This window comes from Lissotriton helveticus, chromosome 7 (genome assembly GCF_964261635.1).
Source record: "Lissotriton helveticus chromosome 7, aLisHel1.1, whole genome shotgun sequence".
Lineage (NCBI taxonomy): Eukaryota > Metazoa > Chordata > Amphibia > Caudata > Salamandridae > Lissotriton > Lissotriton helveticus.
In genome coordinates, this window is record NC_136068.1 from 266,681,371 (window position 1) to 266,703,392 (window position 22,022).

Below are 22,022 nucleotides of genomic sequence, written 5' to 3' on the forward strand. Positions count from 1 at the left end.
GCTGTCGCGTGATAGATATGCACACCCAAGTATCTCAGGCATCTGGGCTCCCATCTTACTGCTCGGGCCATGCGGGGTTGTATCTCCCCACGGCGTACTGGAAACAAGCACATCTTTGGCCAGTTCACCCTCTTGGCCAGATATCTCTCCGAAGTGCGTCAGGAGAGTCTCAGCTCTCGTCAGGGCATCGTCAGCGTCCTCAAGAAATAATAGGAGGTCATCGGCGTACAGCAAAATGTATTGTTGCCCGGTCCGGCCACGTAATCCCCGGAAATAATGACCCGTCCGAATCGCCATCGTGAGTGGTCCCACTGCTAGAGCAAACAGCAATGGAGACAGCGAGCATCCCTGTCTCGTGCCTCGCTCAACCGGGTATTGTGGCGATATCAGAGTGCCCGTTTTTACTCTGGCCATCGCTGAGGTGTAGAGGACTGTGATCCAGCGTAGGTAATCCTCCCCCACTCCGAAGCGCCTCAATACTGCATAAAGATACTTCCATTCAAGGCAGTCAAACGCCTTCTCTATGTCCACTGACAGTATCATAGGATGCCGGGTGTCGTGGTGGTCGCTCTCAAGGAGGCGCAGCAGACGGCGTATGTTCGTGGTCGTATTTCTCAATGGAATAAATCCAGCCTGGTCCTCATGGACCAGCGCAGTCATGTGGTTCAGTAGTCGAGACGCTAAGATGCTGCTCAGTATTTTATAATCTACAGTTAGCATCGATAAGGGTCTGTACGATGCCATGTCTCCGCTTTCCCTCCCCGGTTTCAGTAAAGGTATCACCAGCGCTTCCCGCATAGATTGGGGGAACCGACCCGTTTGCTTCGCTTCTTGGTAGACCTCGAGCAGTCTGGGCGCCAGAAGGTCAGCGTATTTTCCATAAAATTCAATGATGAGCCCGTCCAGGCCCGAAGTTTTATTACGAGCCATACTCTTGATGGCACGGCGTATCTCCCCGAGCTCAATATCTTTGCCTAGATCTTTCGCTTGGTCGTAGTCCAGTGCAGGGAAGCAGAGTCCCTCTAGAAAGCTGTCTATCGCTGAGGTTCCATTAGTCAGCGTCCGTTTATACAGGGTTGCATAGTATAAAAATGAATGTATCCATCTGTATTGAAACTGGTGCTCATTTAAATTGCTCTTATATCTGAATTCTGGGGTCTAGTTTGCGTTGTATAAAACTCTATAAAAATATATATATATAAAATCACCCTATAGAGCTTCATCTTTGTCCGCTGTTTAATTAACATATTCATGAAAGATAAATAAAACCTCCAATCATTGCTCATTGTTAGCTGGGCATTGCAGGGAACAGTATAAAGAAGCTCTCCATTTTACAGACAGAGTGCGTTTTTAAACAACACAGAGAGTATTGTTATAAATATCTAAATGGTATTGTCCAGTCTTTCAATTATTGTTTTCAATAAACATTTCCACATTTGAATAAAACACATTTGTCAAGCTAACTGCTCCAAAATCACCATGTAATCTTAAAAACTCATAAGTGGTAATATTTAGGATGGTCCATCCTATATTATTATCTAGTGATATTTACAAACCACTTGGCCTTCAGCCCTAGGGTTAATGTTGTCACCACAACTTCTTGATTGAAAAAAATTGCACATTTATAACTTATGTAGCCTCTCTATATAAATATATATTTAAAACGTTGTATATTATCACACACGCAAATGAATTAATTATTTGATTTCAAAGCTTCGTCGCTGAATCTCTCATCCTTGTTCTACCACTGTTTATTTAAAGTGAGAGATCGCTGTAAAATGTGTATTTTCATCGTGCAGTGCATTCCTTCCATTGTGCTTGTACATTATCCCCCGGGTCAAAGGGAATGTTTGACCTCGGCACACAAAGCTGACCGCTCCATTCATATGTAGTTAATGCGCATAAGTAAAGGAAAAAAACGCACTCCGGGAAGACCTTCGCATGAACTTTGCTGAGCTGAATGTGTTAAACTAGCAGAAACACACGCGTGGCTCTCAAAACTCCCATATATTCAGCTGCAGGCACATAACAAGATTAAATAACATCTGAATTTGGATTTAAAAGCCGATGGTGCCCACAGTTCCAAAGTTTTAAAAGACATTGCCGAGGGGAGGGCACCAATCAGAAACGAAGAATGCTTGGTATGTGGGATTGGTAGATAAACAAACATGTGCATGGCTGTTTGTTAAAATGTCCGAACGTTTCATGAAGAGCCCAGAAAAGCCCATCAAAGACAACCTTGGAGACCTCCCAGGGCAAGAGGGGGTTACAGGAAAACAACAGCTGCCCCTTCCTAATGTACTCCAAAAAAAAGAACTATAAAGCCAAATTAAACTTGTTGCCGAAGACTTATTTGTTGGCTTACTAGATTCTGCTTCAGCCATCGTTTAAATTAAGACTTTGCACTTTCGGTCATTCTCTACGATGTGTGTGTGTTTTTAAAGGCGAATTCTTACATATAATAAAAGAGATGTTGTATCTCCCTTGGTTATTATTTCTGCATACACGATTTTATAAACGTTAAATCACGTGACAAGTGAACCCTACCAACAGAAACTTAATTTTAATCCAAAGCAATGGAAGGAGAAAAAAGACGGTCTGATACTCAATCAAAGCGTTGCTACCATACGCAGAGTGGAGGTATTTTTTTTGTAATATTCCTAATGTATGGAAAACGAGGCAACATCTAAAACACCCAGTGTCAAAATGCTTGCACCAATGCAAAGTTGTTTGTAACCAACCTTGTTTGAACTGCACAATTCTGCGTTTCAAATTGTTGAAACCTTAGTGAGTCACAAAGTGACACATTGTGCTCCACAGTGGCTCGTGATTAATTGGGGTTCTAAACCACATTTCAATGAAATGCACTGGGGTGTGCTATGGCCAATACCTTCCAGGAACAGATGCAAACTACTTTCATAGAGCCAGAGGCCCTGATTAACTACATATTTGTGTGGGCACTTGTGCGCCTCATTAGAGGCATTTTGTGGCACATAGAGCAGTGCTGGTCAACATTCTCATGCAGAAAGTTGTCTTAAGCACTGCACCGAAACCCCTTTTCACCACAGAACACCATTCCATCTGGAAACTGCAGAGAGTATAGTGGGAGGAGAACAGTGCATAATCCATAGGTTTTCACTCAAAGACATTGCCAATTAAATAGTATGACCTGGCTTTGCATGAAATCCTAATAACAAAAGGCACCAGGAGACAAAAAGCGGCAAGCAAAATATGTCATGATAGCTCACTTTGTAAGATTTGCAATTGTTGAAAATTAAACACCTTACATGGGGTATACTATCACTGGGGGACAGTACTAGTGAAAAGTACAAATTCACACAAGGTACCACTGGGTCGCAATTGCACCGTAGCACAACACTGAGCATGATGTTAAACCTAAATGACATTCAACTCTGTAGATTTGGCACTGCACAATTTAACCTCTTTCTACTGTGCAGCATTGCAATTTTTCACGCCATGCTCCATTTGGTGATCAATAGTAGGTCCAGACCAGAAAGCTTAAACTTTGAGAATACATTAGGAGAAGATGCACAACCTCAACAATGTTATCAACTAGCTAATCAATGGTATAAATAACTATCCGCTATATGTATCAACAAACCATTTTGCATTTCCTAAATAGCGAATTTTAAGGAATCGCTATTTAGGAAATGCAAAACGGTATGTATGTACAAAATTGCTTTCCAATAGCGATTCCTTAGCATTCCTAATTTGAGATTAGCAAATTGTCATTCGCAAATTACCCCTTCATTTCCATGGGCCAGGAGGCCCATAGGAATGAAAGTGCAATTTGCAATTAGCAATTTGCTGATCGCAAATTAGGGATTTTTCCAAGGGTGCAGGGGTGTCTCAAGAACACCCTGCTGCACCCCTGAAAAAGACATTTGGGGGCATATGGCGCACATACATGCCCTAAGGGCATGTATGGGCGTCATATGGCACCTTTGGTTTTTTTCAAAAAAGCTTTTTGATAAGAATTCGCAAATTACCACCAACTAGAAGTTGGTGGTAATTTGCTAATCCTTAATGGCATTTTTTCCATAATATTTGTTTGATACATTGCATTTAAGGAATCGCAAAATTTGCAATTCCTTAAGTGCAATCGCAAAATAAGGATTAGCAAATTTTGCTAATCCTTATTTTGCATCAAACTTGTTTGATACATTCCATTTGTCTATTTAGCATTCGCAAAGGCCGAAATTCGCAGAATTTCGGCCTTTGCGAATGCTAAATAGCTTGATACATATAGCGGTATATAAGGAATTAAAAATATCAGACAATAAATCATGAAAATATTCATGGTTTTGAGAATCGATGTTTGGGGCAGCACTCTTGGGTAAAGTGAGGATTTTACGCTGAAACAGATCACCAGTATCAACGTTTCACAAAACAAAATTTTACTAAATGAATGTAACAGTTTATGGTGTAGTAAAAGTAGTTTTTAATAAACCGTAGTAACCTGGCTAAATAGTGTTAGCCAGTTTTAAGATCAATTACAATTTAGAGAAAGAATGGACAGACAGACTCAGGAAAAAGTCACTGAGACAAATGAGCAATAACTAAGTTCATAATTGGAATATCAAATGCTGGTCAGCCGATCATCTGATCAAGAGAAAACAAGAGTGGTTTCTGAGGATGCTGCATCCGATTGCTACTGAAGATGCTAGGCTGGCTTGCTGTAGTTGTATGAACTTGAGCAATAATAGAGGCTAATTTGTTCAAGCTTTTCCTGCTGCTCCATTTTTTAGGGTAGTAAAATAAAATTTGCAAACAATATGGCCACATTAGAGTAATTTAAATCAACACTGAATATATCTGAAAGCAATCGGGAAAATAAAAGACAGGTAAGGTACAATCCAACAGAACCAATGGGAGATCAAGTCACAATGAATATACAGAAGGGGTGAACACAGAACGAAATTTTGACTAAGGAGACCCGGTTGGATGAAGTCTCGAGTCGCCAATCACCATTAGCCATCCCTTGGAAATATAACTTTCTTAGCATAGATAAATCCTCTGGTGGGGTGAGAGAAAAGGGTGGCAGTAAACTATAAAGTGGACATGAGAGGTGATATTTAGCTTTCGGCTTTAATAACTGAAATTGTTCTTGCTAAGTTAGAATATTCATCAGCAGACATGTCTGCCCTTAGTACATTTCTTACCAATGATATTGTCTTCAACAATACTACCAAGCTTTTTCTTCAATTAAATGGAAGAAGTTGGGGTCTCTTCCGAAAATTGAAGTGTGGATGGAGAATGTTATTGATCTACCTCAAATCGGGAAAAAAGTGTGATCCAAGCAAAGGAATGAACGAAATCTGACAGGAAATCTGGCTACATTCTAACAAACAGTATGGGTAAGCATAAGATGCTTGTCTTTTCTTCAATGTCAATTGTATTTTATGTATCTCTCTAAATTCACAGGTATTTGGAATTCGTATAGCAACAACTAATGTTATTATGGCATTGCAGTGTGTTCTTTAGTTTGCCACCTTTTGACTTGGATCTACGGCTATCCATTGAACTCGAGGAAATGTAGTTTGACAATGTATGCTGTTTTGTCAATGTTAGGTTTCTTAATGGTTGGTATAATCTAGAAAAAAATCTGAATGTTATAGGAGCCTATTAAAATCGCCCAACTCCAGATAAACATGAGATGGTAAACTTTGAGCTCAGCTCGTGGTTCACCGTGAAGTTGTACTATGCTTTGCTTAGGATTCATAAAAGCCATTATGAACAAGTAGAGAAGGCAGGTCATCTTCTCACTGATCCTTCCTGGTCACTGGCTAGTGACCCAGACTCTGTCCCCTCTGCTTTCAGGTTCTTCACATCACCAATACACCCTTGGATCCACCCGGACACTTTTCCTCTGGTCGCCTGCAGCACTTCTTTGCAGATCTCAATAGAAAACGATGACGAAACCCGACACCAAAAGGCACCTATGCACCAGGCTTCCCTGGGTGAGGTAACACAAGTACTCCGGTGCTCCTGTGGGTCTTGACTCTCGAAGTGTCCTAGTTTAAAATGGTTTCATCCTAGTCCATCCGGAAGTTTCCTTAAACAGTAACTTTGTAACTTCTTCGATTCCCATTATAAGTCAATGGTAACTCGCAACTGTGTCTAGACACTGCACGCGTCTCCCGTGGGCCTCCTACTTCCTAACCTGTGGTTGTTTAATGTAGTCCTAGCGATTCTACAGGCCCTAGACCTGCTGTCTAACTCTCATGTGGTTCTTATACCACTTCCTTAGTATATGGTTTGTGAGGCCCCTAGGGCATAACTGTATTTGTGCAACATATCGTATGCTAATTGAGTAACTTGTGATGTACTTTGACCTTTGACCTCATAAAGAGTGCAGTGGGGTTGTGTTTAGAATATATATTTGATATATACCTTGTGTGGTATCCTTTCATTTGGTATTCAACGGATTATAATTGGTAAAACAGCTTGCTTCACATGCTCTCTGAAGTCTTAGCCTAAGACTGCTGGTCCATGCTACCACTAGGATAGCTTGTCTATAAGGTTGACTTTACAACCATCATCAATAAGGGTCGATTAGACTGGTGCAAGGTGCCCACTAGAATAGTGGACATCATATGCCAGGCTAACTTCTCACAATGAGGTCAGAGGTAAAAGTACAATACAAGGAACTTAATTAGCATACAATATGTTGCACAGTATACGTTATGCCCTAGGGGCCTCACAAACCATATACTAAAATAGTGGTATAACAACCACGTGAGAGTTAGAAAGCAGGCCTAGGGCCTGTGGAATCGCTGGGGCTGCCTAGAACCTCCAAAGGTTAGGATGTAGGAGGCCCACAGGAGACGAGTGCAGTGTCTAAATACAGCCGCAGGTTACCATTGACTTTTTATGGAGAACGAACAAGTTACAAATGTACAATTTAAGGGCACTTCTAGGTGAACTACGATGGAACCCTTTTAGACTAGGACACTTCGAGAGTCAAGACCCACGGCAGCACAGGAGTACTTGTGTTACCTCACCCTGGGAAGCCAGGTGCATAGGTGTCTTTTGGTGTCCGGTTTCGTCGTCGTTTTCTATTGAGATCTGCAAAGAAGTGCTGCAGGCGACCAGAGGAAAAGTGTCCGGGTGGATCCAAGGGTGTATCGGTGATGTGAAGAACCTGAAAGCAGAGGGGACAGAGTCTGGGTCACTAGCCAGTGACCAGGAAGGATCAGTGAGAAGATGACCTGCCTTCTCTACTTGTTCATAATGGCTTTTATGAATCCTAAGCAAAGCATAGTACAACTTCACGGTGAACCACGAGCTGAGCTCAAAGTTTACCATCTCATGTTTATCTGGAGTTGGGCGATTTTAATAGGCTCCTATAACATTCAGATTTTTTTCTAGATTATACCAACCATTAAGAAACCTAACATTGACAAAACAGCATACATTGTCAAACTACATGGTGTCGGGTTTCATCGTCGATTCCAATTGAGAGCTGCAAAGAAGTGCTACAGGCGACCAGAGGAAAAGTGCCTGGTGGATCCAAGGGTGGATTGGAGATTAGAAGAACCTGAAAGCAGAGGAGACAGAGTCTGGGTCTCTAGCCAGTGACCAGGATGGCGATAGGAAGATGCCAGCCGATGTTGGGTGATTTGAGTTAAAAAGGTAATGTAATGTAATGTAATGTAATGTAAATGACATTTATAACGCGCAGCTTCCACTCCAAGGAGTATCTTGGCGCACACCAACTTAGATGGACCGGTTGGAATGGAAAAGACTGTCCTAGTTTCTGCACACACATTACACTAAAGTCCTGCAAGAGGCGTCGGGCAGAGAGAAGATCCAAGTTTTCAGTGCTTTCCTGAAAAGAACTTCTTGTGGAATAGACCGCAAGGAAAGGGGAAGTTTATTCCAGGCTTTGGTTCCCAGTACGAAGATGGATTTGCCACCCTTAGTGATGAGTCTGAAGTGAGGTAGAGTGAGTAGGTTCTGATTTGCAGATCTCAGACAGCGCGCTGGATGGTATCTTTTAAACCCATTTTGCAGGTAGGATGGGCCACGTTTGTGGAAAGCCCTAAAGGTAATTAAGAGAAGTTTGAATAAAACTCTTTTCCCTATTGGCAGCCAGTGTAAGGTGTTCAAGGCTGCTGAAGCTGATGATTTACGAGGCAGGCGTAATACGAGACGTGCTGCCGCATTTTGGACCATCTGTAGTTTATGAAGGACGATTTTATTTGCCCCGACATAAAGTCCATTACAGTAGTCCAGCCTAGAGTTGATTAAGGCTACAGCGACAGTTTTTCTCGCCGATAAAGGCAGAAGGTCAAAAAACTTTCTGAGTGCTTTAATAATTTGAAAGCACATGCCTGCTACTGCTACCGCCTGGGGTTTAAAAGATAGATGGTCATCAAATTTAACGCCCAAATTACGGGCGGATGCAATTGTCTTAGGTGGTAATTCAGCATCTGGAGGCCAGCATGCTGTGGGAGAGAAAAGATTGAGGTTACCCATCGGTAGAATTTCCGTCTTTCCGGCGTTGCACTTCAAATGGTTGTTATTCATCCATTTGAATATTGCTGCAAGACAATCCCTGAGATCTTCTTCGGCACCTGGTCGTTCCCTATCCAACACCAAAATCAACTGGGTATCGTCAGCGTAAGAGATCGAGCTGATCTTGAATGACGCGATCAGTCTCATCAGAGGTGCCATATAAAGATTGAAGAGAACAGGGCTCAAACTAGAGCCCTGTGGCACTCCTGAGCTGACGTTTTTAGCCTCAGATTGATATGGGCCTAACACAGTTATTTGGCGTCTGTCGGTAAGGAAATTTCTACACCAAGCCAACACCTGTCCTCCTACTCCTGCGGCAGCCAACCGGTCCATTAAGATGTTATGGGACACGGTATCAAAGGCTGCCGACAGGTCAAGTAGAATGAGGACGGCCTGATTACCTTGATCCATTGCTGCCCTTAAGGTTTCAGCAGTGAATAATAGGGCTGATTCGGTAGAGTGTTCTGACCGAAAGCCTGACTGGTTGGGATGGAGAACGTTATTCTTCTCCAAAAAGTTAGTCAGTTGACCATTGACAAACTTTTCAGTCAGCTTAGAAAGAATGGATAACAAGGAAATCGGGCGTAGGTTGGAGAGGGTGGTAGGATCAGCGAGGGCCTTCTTTTGAAGTGGCTTCACAGCTGCCAATTTCCAATCTTTAGGGATGCTTGCAGTTGCTAGAGAGGAGTTAATAATATTGTTAATCATAGGATTAACCATCTCTATTAAAAGATGCAACACCGGAGGGGGACAGGGATCAAACGGAGAACCTGATTTGCAAGCCAAAATGGCTTTAGCAGATTCCTCCAGGGATACTGGAACGAACTCATCAAAGTGGAGAAGGGAAGTCATCTTCACAGTCTCATCAGCAACTATTGTTGTAGTAATTACAGGCGGGAAGGTCTTTGTGATGGTCAGGATTTTATTGTCAAAGTAGTCAGATATCGCATCACAGAGATCTTGTGATGGAGGGATCTCTTGCGACAGAGCTGAAGGCTGCAGGTGAAGCTTGTCTCTTCAGCCCCGAGGACCAGGAGACGTTGACGACAACCAGGAGCTGGATTCGAGCTATCCCACAAAGTATCTAGTTGACTGCGGTATTGGTATCTGGATTGGACCCAACAAGCCTTGGCAATCGCAACCAGGAAAGCTAAAGAAAGTGAAGATTGGCCTTTGTGGGGGCTCACTAGCCAATGCACCAAGAACCGCAAAGACGCGTTGAGCTGAAATGCACAAAGCGGGTCCACGGGACACTCGTGGAGTGTGGGCCTCTGAGCTTAGGTACAAAAGGTGCTCGGGCTGGGGCTTCAAGTACCCCAATGCACAACTTCAGGATTCTTCGGGAAGTAAGTGCAGTAGCAAAAATGTAGGATGTCCAGGAGTTCCGGTCCCACGTCTCTCATGTCTGCCACAGGTCTCAGCTTTGCTGGGAGCGCAGGTCAGCGTCAGAGATCTCTGGAAGTCTGTGTCCTGTGTCGCAGATTCTTCGGGACCTGGCGGGAGCCTCGAAAATGCAGACCGGCAAAGATGCTGTTGGTGCCTGTTTGGACAGGGTGGTCACTCCTTGAATAAAATGTAGAGCTTAAAAGACTATTAGACTGACAAGTTTGATGATAGATGTGGAGTAGCGGAATCAGTCAAGGTGATAGCAAAGTGGCAACACAGGAAGCCAAGAGGATGCTTTCTTTTTGACGTTAAATACATTGAGTGGGCATATCATATGTTGTATGCGCTGCTAGAAAACAGCCAGCAGTGGTCCGTGCAGGTAAGAGCAGTCGAGCGGTGGGGCCGGGTTGAGGAAGATCCGACAGACGATGACGTAGGAAAATTATTTATTTATTTTATTTTCACTTGTGGTCATCTGTCGAATTCCCCGCCCCAATCCGGCCCCACTTTTAACTGCATGGGCTGCTCCTGAAAACAGCGTTGATCAATCTCATCTTCTGGTATTCATCTTCTGTGTCATTGTTCCCCAGAAAGAAATGGTTAAAGTAGCGCACTCTTAAGCCCTGATTACATGTTGAGTGAGTAGAATTCCTGGGTGGAATTATATACTCTCTTGAATTTTCAGTCGGCTGGAGTTCATGCACTTGGATTTTATGACTGCGGCAACACTAGATGCATTTTTATCAATTGACCTGCGTGACTCTCCAGTATTGCCAAAGGTAGAATGCAATGCTGCCCAGCAGGAAACGTCTTTCCCTCCCCACTGACACTCTCCTAATGCCCCTCCACTCAGTCTCACCACACACCCCATGCCCTACACCTCGCCCTCGCAACCAGTTACCAGCTCAGAGCAGATATTAAATGTGTGTATTAAACCCCACAGAACTGAGAAACCAGTGCAGAATTCTTCCTGGTATATCCGGGTCCACATAGTTATTCCCCTTTCTGTGGGTTTAATTCATATTGGGGGATATCTATTCAGGGATTCTGGCTGGTAACAGCTATTTCGGCAACCTGAAATATATGCGCATATACCCACCTGACTCATAATCAGCACCATACTAGGGTAATACCTCTTCCTCTCCTCCAGTGCTTTAAGACAGTTTGCTCTCTAATTGTATTTTACATCAATTGAAGTGGTAATATAAGCATCTGTAAAGTACTTATTGCCATTAATAAACATTATGCAGGGCAATGATAGATTGATTAATGTTTAAAATATGGTTGCCTCCTACACTGTGTCTTCCCTTTCCAAGGAATGGGTTTCAACATATCAATAATTAACAGTAGTGAGAGCGAAAGCAGAAATGCTTCCTCCAATGAAGAGGGTACTCATCTATGTGATAAAAAGGTGAGGCTGACATTTTCTTCTTTGTGTATCCATTTGACTGTAAAGTCTGTGGAGTAAGAGGTGCATTATACATCATCTTAGTGTTCAGATTCTGAGGATGAGTCTTGGAATAAATCATGTTGCATAAGCTTACCAATCATTATGTTGTCAGGTGAGAGCATCGACAGTAAAGTTCACAATAGGAAATACACGTTTGTAAAAGCCAGTTGGTCTTACCATTGGGACCTATTGGCATTGCCAATGCTTGTTAAGCAATACTGTACAGCATTCCAAATGCTGTGCAGCGTGGATAGAAGAATACACTTAAAAAAGGTGCTATGACATGGCAGCCATGTAATTTTGTAGATGTGATGCTGTGCAGATTTGCTAAATAAAAAAAATTAAAGAAAGCATTTATTGGGGCCACACGTGCCATGTTGTAGCAGCATGCACCACGCATGCACGCACCCGAAAAATTATGTGGGTACTTTTTTGTCTTTTAAGTTACCGATCCAAGTTGATTCAGTAATTATGTTATGGTTTGGGGAAAGGGGCTAAGTGGGCCCCATCCTCTTTTAAACAAAAACGGCCCCAGGAGAGGAGGGTCCAGGGCCTATGAAAGCTTGGGGGTAGGGGGCCACATGGCCTCCTCCCCCTTTCTTATTATATTTGTGCCCAGGGGATGGGATCTATGGGGCCTAATAAGACTCGAGGAGGGGGGTTGCATGGCCCCATTCCCTTAGATTGTGTCTCTCTGTAATGGGGTCCCCATGGCTTGAGAAGGCTTGGTGAGGGGTCCCATGTGCTTCTCTCCCCTTTTTAATTGTATTTGATGCCAGGGGATGTGGTCCCTGGGTTCTGTTAAGGCTCGGGATGAGGTCTCCACATCTTCCTCCCCTGTTTAGTTGTATTTGGCCCTGGGGATATTTCCCCAAACCCGAAAAAGATTCAAGAGCAAACTTGTCACAATATTTAGGTGCTTTTGAAATAGGAAACATGTTGATCAGATAGCTAGATGTCTTTAATCAAGAAATAAGTGGTAAATAGATGGCCACATAAGAAAAACCTTTAAACCTTGTTTGCAAAGCTATGTACAGGTTTTGTTAGGATTGAGTTTCGAGAGGGAATTTTACTTAAACAGAATTTATTTGTTCCTCTACTTTGCTTGAGACAGGGGTTACTCATCATTGCTCTTAGGTTCACTACCAGTAAGCATAATATGGCGACCGTAATAAGGGCCTGGTATCAGTTACTGGGTGCCGTCATGATACGATCGCCACCCAGTAACTGATCCCAGGCCCTTATTATGGTGGCCATTATGGTATCTCTAATGACAACTTCAGGAATTAATTGAGCAACTGATATAGTGTGAATTTCATCCTACATATATACTCGCCCTGACGAAGTTCTTGTTTGAACGAAACGCGTTGGCTGTTGTTTAATACACATGCATTTGGATTCATTTGGATAAAGCTTCTTTTTGTACGAAGGAACTGATTGAGCTTCATTAATAACCTGTGAATATCTGGGTAGTGCAACACTCCAATAGCATAAACATCAAAATTGGCATGCGGCTCAAAAAGTGTAAGCACTATTTTGTCAAAGCATTCTTCCACATTTTCCACAAAATTAACTTTTAGGATGCTATTCTTCTTAATAGTTTTACATACATTCCACAAATGACCATCCTTGTTACAACGGTTATATTTCCTACTTATTGCAGGGCAATTTAGATCATTATTTAGATGTGTTTTGACACACATCTAAAACAACTACATTGTTTTTTTCGACCACTTTTAGCTGGAATCGCCTTACTTTCAACTACACTTACAGATACAGTTGACACCACATTGTCTTTTGCTAAAACATTTACTGACGTAATTGACCTCTCTATTCCTTTAGCACGATCCAGTACCTCTGCAAGTGTAGGATTGCGACAAGCCAACAGTCACTCTCTTGCATTTTCTTTGACTCGCAATTCAAGACAAATGGTTCTCTGATTTAGGTATCAACCAGTGATAGCTAGTGTAGGTATGACCAGTGGGGCGGGGCGGGAGGAGAGTCGACAGATGAAGACGAGGAAAAATAAAATTGACAAAATAGAAAAGCGCTTACCTTGCGCTTGCCACATTGCTGAGTCACCCTCAAGGTGCAATCACTATTCTTTGCCATGGGCAAAGAAGCAGGCGGACTATGTCAGAGGGAACTTTTTCTAGGCACAAATATAGAACAGATTACAAAGAAAGTGGCTGCCATTGCATGGGTCTGCAACTGACGGCAGAATAGTAAGGAGTGGTGGAGACTTTCAACCAATGCTGCTTATCTTGGGCTTAGTCAGACAATTTCTATTCTCTGAATTGAACTTATTCAATGCACCATTTTTCCTTTTCCATCACTAATGGCCTGTGGACTCGTGGGCCAGTCTATGATCTTACCTTCCAAACGCCTATTGGTAACCTCTTTCAAGTGAACACCAGTAAACTATTTCCAATAGCTATAATGAAAGAGAAGAATGGTAGAAAATAGAAGAAGATTACGTCACTAATCAGAGGTAGTCAGAACAGAAAATAGAAATCTCTACATTTCAGGAATCCAGTTGCAGAGTTGGGTCTGATCCTCCTACAACAGAGGGCTTTATAACAAATGGCCTATAACCTATGGTGCTTAAAGTCTTGTTGATGCAGCAGTTGCACTTGGGAGCTCATTTCCACACATTCTTGCCTACAATTGGAAGGTCGTTGCATCTGTTTGAGAATTAAATTACTGACCCATCAAGGAGTGCATCAGTCATAAATTGACTTGTGTAATCAGATAGTTGGCTCTGTTCTACACCTAGTGAATTTGTTAGTTCCTAGGGTTCCAAATGTATTGATCCACATCAAAGAATAGTGAGGCTTTTCTATTGTAAAACACTTTTTACCTAAAGAATGTATTTAAAGGCCTTAAAAATATCATCAGATGTATTGATTAGTGAACAGTTACAGGATTATCTAAGCCTCTTTCTTTTATTTCAAGTTGTGTAACATGGTATACTTCTCGCGGTTCAAAATTCAGCATCATTTTGGAGATTTGTCCTATTACTTTACATGGAGAATTTTTGTGTAAGAAATTTCTAACCAACTAATATAAACACATAGAGTTCTTTAGACTATATTGTATAGCAGATGATCAATGGACGTGACAAAGATGTTTGTCTGGGTGACGATATCTCAAGGAAGAGTGGTAATGCCATTGTGTTTTCCTCGACAATTCTCTGATAAATGACATTTTCTTTTTGACTGCACCTCTCTATCCTACAATGTTTGGCAAGTGACAAAGTCAAAATCTAAAACTAGAACGTTCAAAAATATCCAAAAAGCACTATTTTTACTCATTAGTACAGTCATTCCAATCAGTTAACCTCATTCTTGAACTGTGATTTTAGCTCCCTCACCTATTTTTTCAGGAAAAATGACTTTGGTAGGGAAGAGAGTGTAGAATTTCACAATCACTGAATGCAAGTAACTCACTATACTTACTTTCAGAGCAGTTATAGCCTTTAGCTCTTGCTTACACCCCTTCATCTTGACAATGACCTCACACATAAATAACAGGAAACCACATAAACACAACAGCTGTCTCCTGAAATGTTAGATAAACTCAGCCTAACACGGAAGAATCCAGCGGATAACGATTTCTCCTAGTCCAAAAATAAATACTGGAGTACCAAGTATTACAATTGAGCTTTTATTATGAAATTTTAATTGAAGGGTCCATCACATGAATGCTGTCACAATAGGTCTCAAAATTGAAGTAAACATCATGAATGAAACATTCCAGAATGTTTACGTTGATTGTAAGTGAGGCAGCACTGGGTAATGAGAACTAGTCTTTTCTCTTCATTTTATGGTTCCTATAAGGACCCACCTGTTATGGAAGTCTGCTTATGCCGCCAAGGAAATCATGGCTAATCTTCTCTGGACAGTAAACTATCTTACATTCAATGCCTCAAAAAACACAATTGAGCATTAGACTATTTTGGACATTATTGATTAATTTGAATGTATTCAGCAATTAACCTAAATGGATACTGGAACTCTCAGAAAATTGTGTTTACTTGGCATGACTCTACACATTCCCTACTATAAAGATGTTGAAGAAATAAAGGAATACGGGACAAGCTTTTGAATTTGTATTAGTTCCAGCTTGATGGATGTAAAGAGGCTGCATGTAAAACTAGATCCTGAAAAAATAATAGTTTTGACAATGAACTGCACATCCGCTGCTGAGTCATTTTATCTGACTCAAAAAACAAGTAATTCTGAGGCAATTGCTTACAGGATAAATGGTCTGGTCATGGCTTTTTTGGGAAAAAAAGACTAATCAGTCTTGGAAATTGTGAGATGTTTTTTAAAGGACATGTTAGAGTTCACAGTGCCTGTATGATGTGGGATTACTCTAACTAGGTTATTATTTTGAAAGATATTCTTACTGATTGCATGTGGTACAAATTGTATTTGGTCTTCTATTTGATTTGTGTGTGTCAGAAGTGCTTGGTAGGCTTTGCTTGTGGCCATAAGTCCTGATTCCTAGACATTGGTCAAAATGGTGTAATGTGAGTTTGGTGTCCTGTGTTTCCCAGGAGCTGGTTCGTAGATGGGCAGGAAGAATCACAATAAACTTCTAAGCACTAAGGCAATTTTCTTGTCTACCTATATAACACCAGCCATCATATTCTATCTCATCAGCCAGGACAGCATTACCCTTAATTCCTCTGCAGCTGTTGGGTGCAAACATTTCGTAGTTTGGAATTCCCAGCATCCTCCTTGATACATACAATTTACCAGGAGGAAAAAATGGTAAGAAACAAGCCTCCAAAAGCAACACAGAATCAGAATGAACACTTAGCAGCTGGGGTCTTTCCCAGATTAACTTCTACACCATGAAAGTTAACCAGCAATTTCCAGTAACAGGAAGGCATCATGCATTAGTAGAAAATGGGGCTACCCCTCTCCCCTCCTAATGAACCATTTGGTGAGGTCCTTCTAAACTTTTCCTGTGGGGGTGACTAGAAGAGTGAAATGAGAGTACACTCTTGGAGGGAGCAATAAACTGGAACTTACACAGACCACGGCAGCGCAGCAAACGCGCTAATTAAAAACAGATAGTGACATGACCCCGAACAGATGGTGCCCCTGCTCTTAACCACAAGCCATAGGCCATGGGTGGATACATTTCCTGTGAAAGGTGGGACATGCACACGCCTTTGCCCAATTGCGTGCTGTCTTTTTAGCGAGATGCACGCAAAGCCCAATAGAAAAAAATACTAAAAAAACAAAACACACGCATGAGCGTGTGAAAAGTCCAGAGTGATTCCAAGAGGTCGTTTTCTTAGAGCATTGCATGCATGCTGCGCTAGGCTCGACCTAAAAAGGACAAGCCAGGACAAAAAACGGTATCTGCGAAGATATAACTGCATAAAAGCATCTTCAAATCCCGCTTCCAAAGCAATGGGTCAGCCTACGAAAGGCTTTACAATCACTATGTGTCTACTTAAACCATGAAATGATGAGCTGCGTCTGACATCATGAACAAAGTAGCCTGGAGTGATTTGAATACCCAAAAACAAGACAACTAGACGGAGAATCCAGTCCCTAGTTGAAATAGGCTGTTAGGCACAGAGCTTTGAACTTACTCCTTTAACAAGAAGCCATTACAAGGACTATCTAGATGCTCAGAAATTATTCAATTTGTCGAGTCCTCATGTTAGCCTTACTGACATGCTCTGGCCACATTGAAGCCTCTGAATGCCGCACTCAGAAAGTCAACTTAGAGAACATTGCCATAATCCAAATGCACCAGAGCATTTATGGTATACACACAGCTCACCATTTACCAAGACATATCCTCCAGTGCTGACTGACATTCCAAGGCTGGGGTGATCACATCTGGTATTTGGTCTCCACAAGGTTGTCATATATGGAATAATGTACCACCTCAGCATTGCATTAGGGGCATGAGGTAATACATGAATTCTACTACAATACAATTAAGTAATTTTTATCAGAACCTTACTACAAATGACCACATAATTTAATTACTTGGACTGACAACATAGTTCTCAATAATTTATAAGTCTATTATCTGACCCTTCCAATATGGTGGTCATGCAGGCAACAGGAAGCATCCGGCCAGGGCTCAGTTTGAGAGAAAAGAGGCACTTGATCTGCACATTTAAAGATGAACATTACATTTTCTGTGTTATTGACATCTGTATAAACAATAAAAATGACTTTTGTCGATCAAGCCTCACCATTACATGCCATTTTAAAATTGTTTATCTCATGTGAACTCTATTTAGCATACTCAGTGGAAGATGAACAGTGTAAATATGACCATGTGGCCAATCCCCCTTTTGAGGCTATGGCAACCAGTTATTAGAAGCTTTAAACCTGTTACTTGGAAAATGACTCCCTAATGGCCACCGTTTGGCCAATGGATTCATTAAAATCAATGGCTTTTAAAATTGTGAACCATGCATCTATTTTCACACATTTAACATTAAATGCAATTGTTATAAAGCAGGGATGTCCAATTAATGACCGGTAGGGCAGCACCCATGACACATTCTGGGATAGCCACATAAATACATTTACATATAAACATATACATACTAAATTGAAACAATATATAAAGTCATAAGGTAACCTGAAAGTCTGGTAAGAATCAATCAACCAATCAATCATGAAATTTGTATAGTGCGCTACTCACCCGTAGGGGTCTCAAGGCGCTGAGGGGGGGGTCGCTACTGCTCGAAAAGCCAGGTCTTGAGTAATTTCCTGAAGGAGAGGTGATCCTGGGTCAGCCGTAGGTGAGTGGGGAGGGAGTTCCATGTCTTGGCTGCGAGGTAGGAGAAGGATCTTCCACCGACGGTGGATTTCCGAATTCTTGGGACGGAGGGCGAGGTTGGCAGATCGGAGTTGGCGGGTGGGTGTGTAGAAGGTGAGGCGGCTGTTGAGGTACTTCGAGCCCAAGTCGTGGAGAGCCTTGTGTGCGTGGGTTAGGAGTCTGAACATGATCCTCTTGTTGATGGGGAGCCAGTGCAGGTATTTCAGGTGGGCGGAGATGTGGCTGTGGCGTGGGATGTCCAGGATGAGTCGTGCTGAGGCGTTCTGGATGCGCTGGAGTCTTTTCTGGAGTTTGGCCGTGGTTCCAGCGTAGAGGGTGTTTCCATAGTCCAGACAGCTGGTGACGAGGGCCTGGGTGACCGTCTTCCTGGTTTCGGTGGGAATCCATCGGAAGATCTTTCGGAGCATGCGCAGGGTGTTGAAGCAGGATGATGAGACTGCATTCACTTGCTTGGTCATCGCGAGGGAGGAGTCCAGGATGACGCCCAGGTTGCGTGTGTGGTCCGTTGGTTTGGGTGCGCTGCCCAGGGCAGGCGGCCACCAGGAGTCGTCCCAGGCGTAGGGCGATGATCCCAGGATGAGGACTTCCGTGTTGTCTGAGTTCAGTTTCAGGCGGCTGTTCTTCATCCATTCGGCGACGTCTTTCATCCCTTCGTGCAGGCTGGTTCTGGCGGTGGTGGGGTCGTTGGTGAGGGAGAGGATCAGCTGGGTGTCGTCGGCGTAGGAGATGATGTTGAGGTTGTGTTTGCGTGCGATGGCTGCGAGAGGGCTCATGTAGACGTTGAAGAGGGTTGGGCTGAGTGATGATCCTTGTGGTACGCCGCAGATGACTTGGGTGGCCTCGGATATGAACGGGGGGAGGCGAACTCTCTGGGTTCTTCCGGCGAGGAACGAGATGATCCACTCCAGTGCCTTCTCTTGGACTCCGATGTTGCTGAGGCGCTGCACTAGGGTGCGGTGGCAGACAGTGTCGAACGCTGCAGAGAGGTCCAGGAGGATGAGTGCCGCTGTTTCCCCGTTGTCGAGCAGGGATCTGATGTCGTCAGTGACTGCGATGAGGGCGGTCTCGGTGCTGTGGTTGGCTCGGAAACCGGACTGCGAGGGGTCGAGGGATCCATTTGTCTCGAAGAAGGCAGCAAGCTGTCTGTTGACGGTCTTCTTGATGACTTTGGCGGGAAAAGGGAGGAGCGAGATGGGGCGGTAGTTCTTGAGGTCGGTGGGGTCTGCTGTTGGTTTCTTCAGGAGGGCGCTGAGCTCGGCGTGCTTCCAGATCTCCGGGAAGGTGGCGGTGCTGAAGGAGGTGTTGATGATGTCCCGGAGTTGGGGTGCGATGATGGAGTCGGCCTTGTTGAAGACGTGGTGGGGGCAGGGGTCGGTTGGTGATCCGGAGTGGATCGTGTTCATCGTGCGGGTGGTGTCTTCGGTGCTGATCGGGGTCCAGGCGCGGAGGGTGGTGGTGGGGGGCGTTGGTTCGGTGGTTGGGTGCGTGGTAGGTGTGCTGAAGCTGTTGTGTATATCGGCGATCTTGCGGTGGAAGAACGAGTCGCAGAGGTCTTGCGAGGGGATGATGTCGTTGTTTCCGGCGCTGGGGTTGGAGAGCTCTTTGACGATGCTGAAGAGTTCCTTGCTGTTGTGGGCGTTGTTGTCCAGTCGTTCTGTGAATACTGTCTTCTTGGTGGTGCGGATCAGCTGGTGGTGTTTGCGGGTGGCGTGCTTGAGGGCAGTCATGTTGTCTGTGGTTTGGTCGTGACGCCAGGCTTTCTCGAGGGTGCGGCAGTTCTTCTTGGAGTTCTTGAGTTCGTCGGTGAACCAGAAGGTTTTCTTGCTGCCGGGTCTGCTGGGGGGGTTCTTCAGTGGTGCGAGTTCATTTGCGCAGTTGGTGAGCCACTGTGTGAGTTTGCTGGCTGCTTCGTTAGGGTCCGTTGTGCTGGCGGGAGGGTTCTGGCAGAGGGAGGTGGTGAGCTGCTCGGTGGTGATCTTGCTCCAGCTCCTGCGAGGAATCTGTTGTGGGTGGTGTGGGTTGTTGTTCTTCTGAAGCTGAAGTGGATGCAGCTGTGGTCAGTCCGGTGGAGTGGCTGAAGGAGATGTGCTTGCTGGAGGAGAAGACGGGGTCAAGCGTGTGGCCGGTGTAGTAGGTGGGGGTGTTCACCAGTTGCTTGAGTGCGAGGTTGGCGAGGTTGTCCAGCAGGGTGGTGGTGTTGCTGTCCTTGTTGTTCTCCAGGTGGAAGTTGAGGTCCCCTAGGAGGATGTAGTCAGTGGAGGGGAGGGCGTGCGGCCTGATGAAGTCTGCGATGTCTTCCTTGAATTGTGTCCGTGGTCCCGGGGATCTGTAGATGAGGGTGCCTCTGAGGGTGGTCTTGGGATCGGTGTGTATCTGGAAGTGGAGTTGTTCGGCGCCGGTGAAGGTGTCGTCGGGGTTGGCCGTGATGCGGATGGTGTTCTTGTGTACGATGGCGATGCCTCCTCCAGTCTGGTTTACACGGTCCTTCCGGGTGATCTTGTATCCGTCCGGGATGTCTATGGCGATGTCAGGCACTGAGGAAGCGTTCATCCAGGTTTCTGTGAGGAAGGCGACGTCCGGTGATGTAGTGTCGAGCAGGTTCCAGAGTTCGACGGCGTGCCTGTGGATGGAGCGGGTGTTGAGCAAGATGCACTTGAGGTGGTTGCTGCTGGTGCTGGGCTTGTCGGGTGCGGTACAGGTCGGGAGGTAGGGGAAATTGCAGGCTTGGCAGGTGAAGGGTCCGTGGGTGCATTTCGGGGTGGCTCGGTAGCAGGCGGCGTTCCGGCCGGCGTTGAGTGCGTGGAGGGTGGCGGTGTCGTAGGTCCGTTGGGCGGTTTGGCGAAGGCGGGGGCCAAGGGTCCTGGCGCTGGGCGCGGGCCAGGCACGGACGGGCGCAGACGGGCTTGCCTTTAGCGCGCCTTCGGCGCACAATCGGCGCGCCCGCTGCGCGTGAACGCTGCGCATACGCGTGGGCTCCGCCTTTTGTGGCAAAGTGGGAGGGAGGAGCAGCTGGGAGGCGGGAGCGGGGTGGCGAAAGGGAGGGCTACAGAAAAGAAAAACGGGGCGGGTCGCAGGGGAGCAGCGGCAGGGAGCGGGGAGCGGGGGGTGAAACGAGCGGGAAAACAATGGTCCTAGGGTGGCAGAAGAACAACAGATACCAGGGGCGGCAGCAGGACACAGTGCAGAGCAAAAACAGTACAAAAATACAGTTAGGAAATGACAATAAAACGAATCAGAAGGAACACCTCAGGGGTAGCGGCAGTGGCAGCGGGGGACACCAGGCGCACTCAGAGTGAGCCGCGCTGTGCGAGGAGCGATCGGCCCTGGGCAGGGTCAGGTCACAGCTCTCGGCCACGCGGACAGCTCTCTAGTAGCAAGTGGGAGGGAGGAGTAGCTGGGAGGCGGGAGCGGGTTGGCGAATGGGAGGGCTACAGAAAGGAAAAACGGGGCGGGCCGCAGGGGAGCAGCTGCAGGGAGCGGGGAGCGGGGGGGGTGAAATGAGCGGGAAAGCAATGGTCCTAGGGCGGCGGAAGAACAACAGATGCCAGGGGCGGCAGCAGGACACAGTGCAGAGCAAAAACAGTACAAAAATACAGTTAGGAAATTACAATAAAATGAATCAGAAGGAACACCTCAGGGGCAGCGGCAGTGGCAGCGGGGGACACCAGGCGCACTCAGAGTGAGCCGCGCGGTGCGAGAAGCGATCGGCCCTAGGCATACCCTTCCAGTATCCAAATATAGTGAAGGACCATTCAAATCATGTAATTTGAAGTCAAGTCAAAGAGATATATATCACCTGGAGATCTCATGGCGCTAG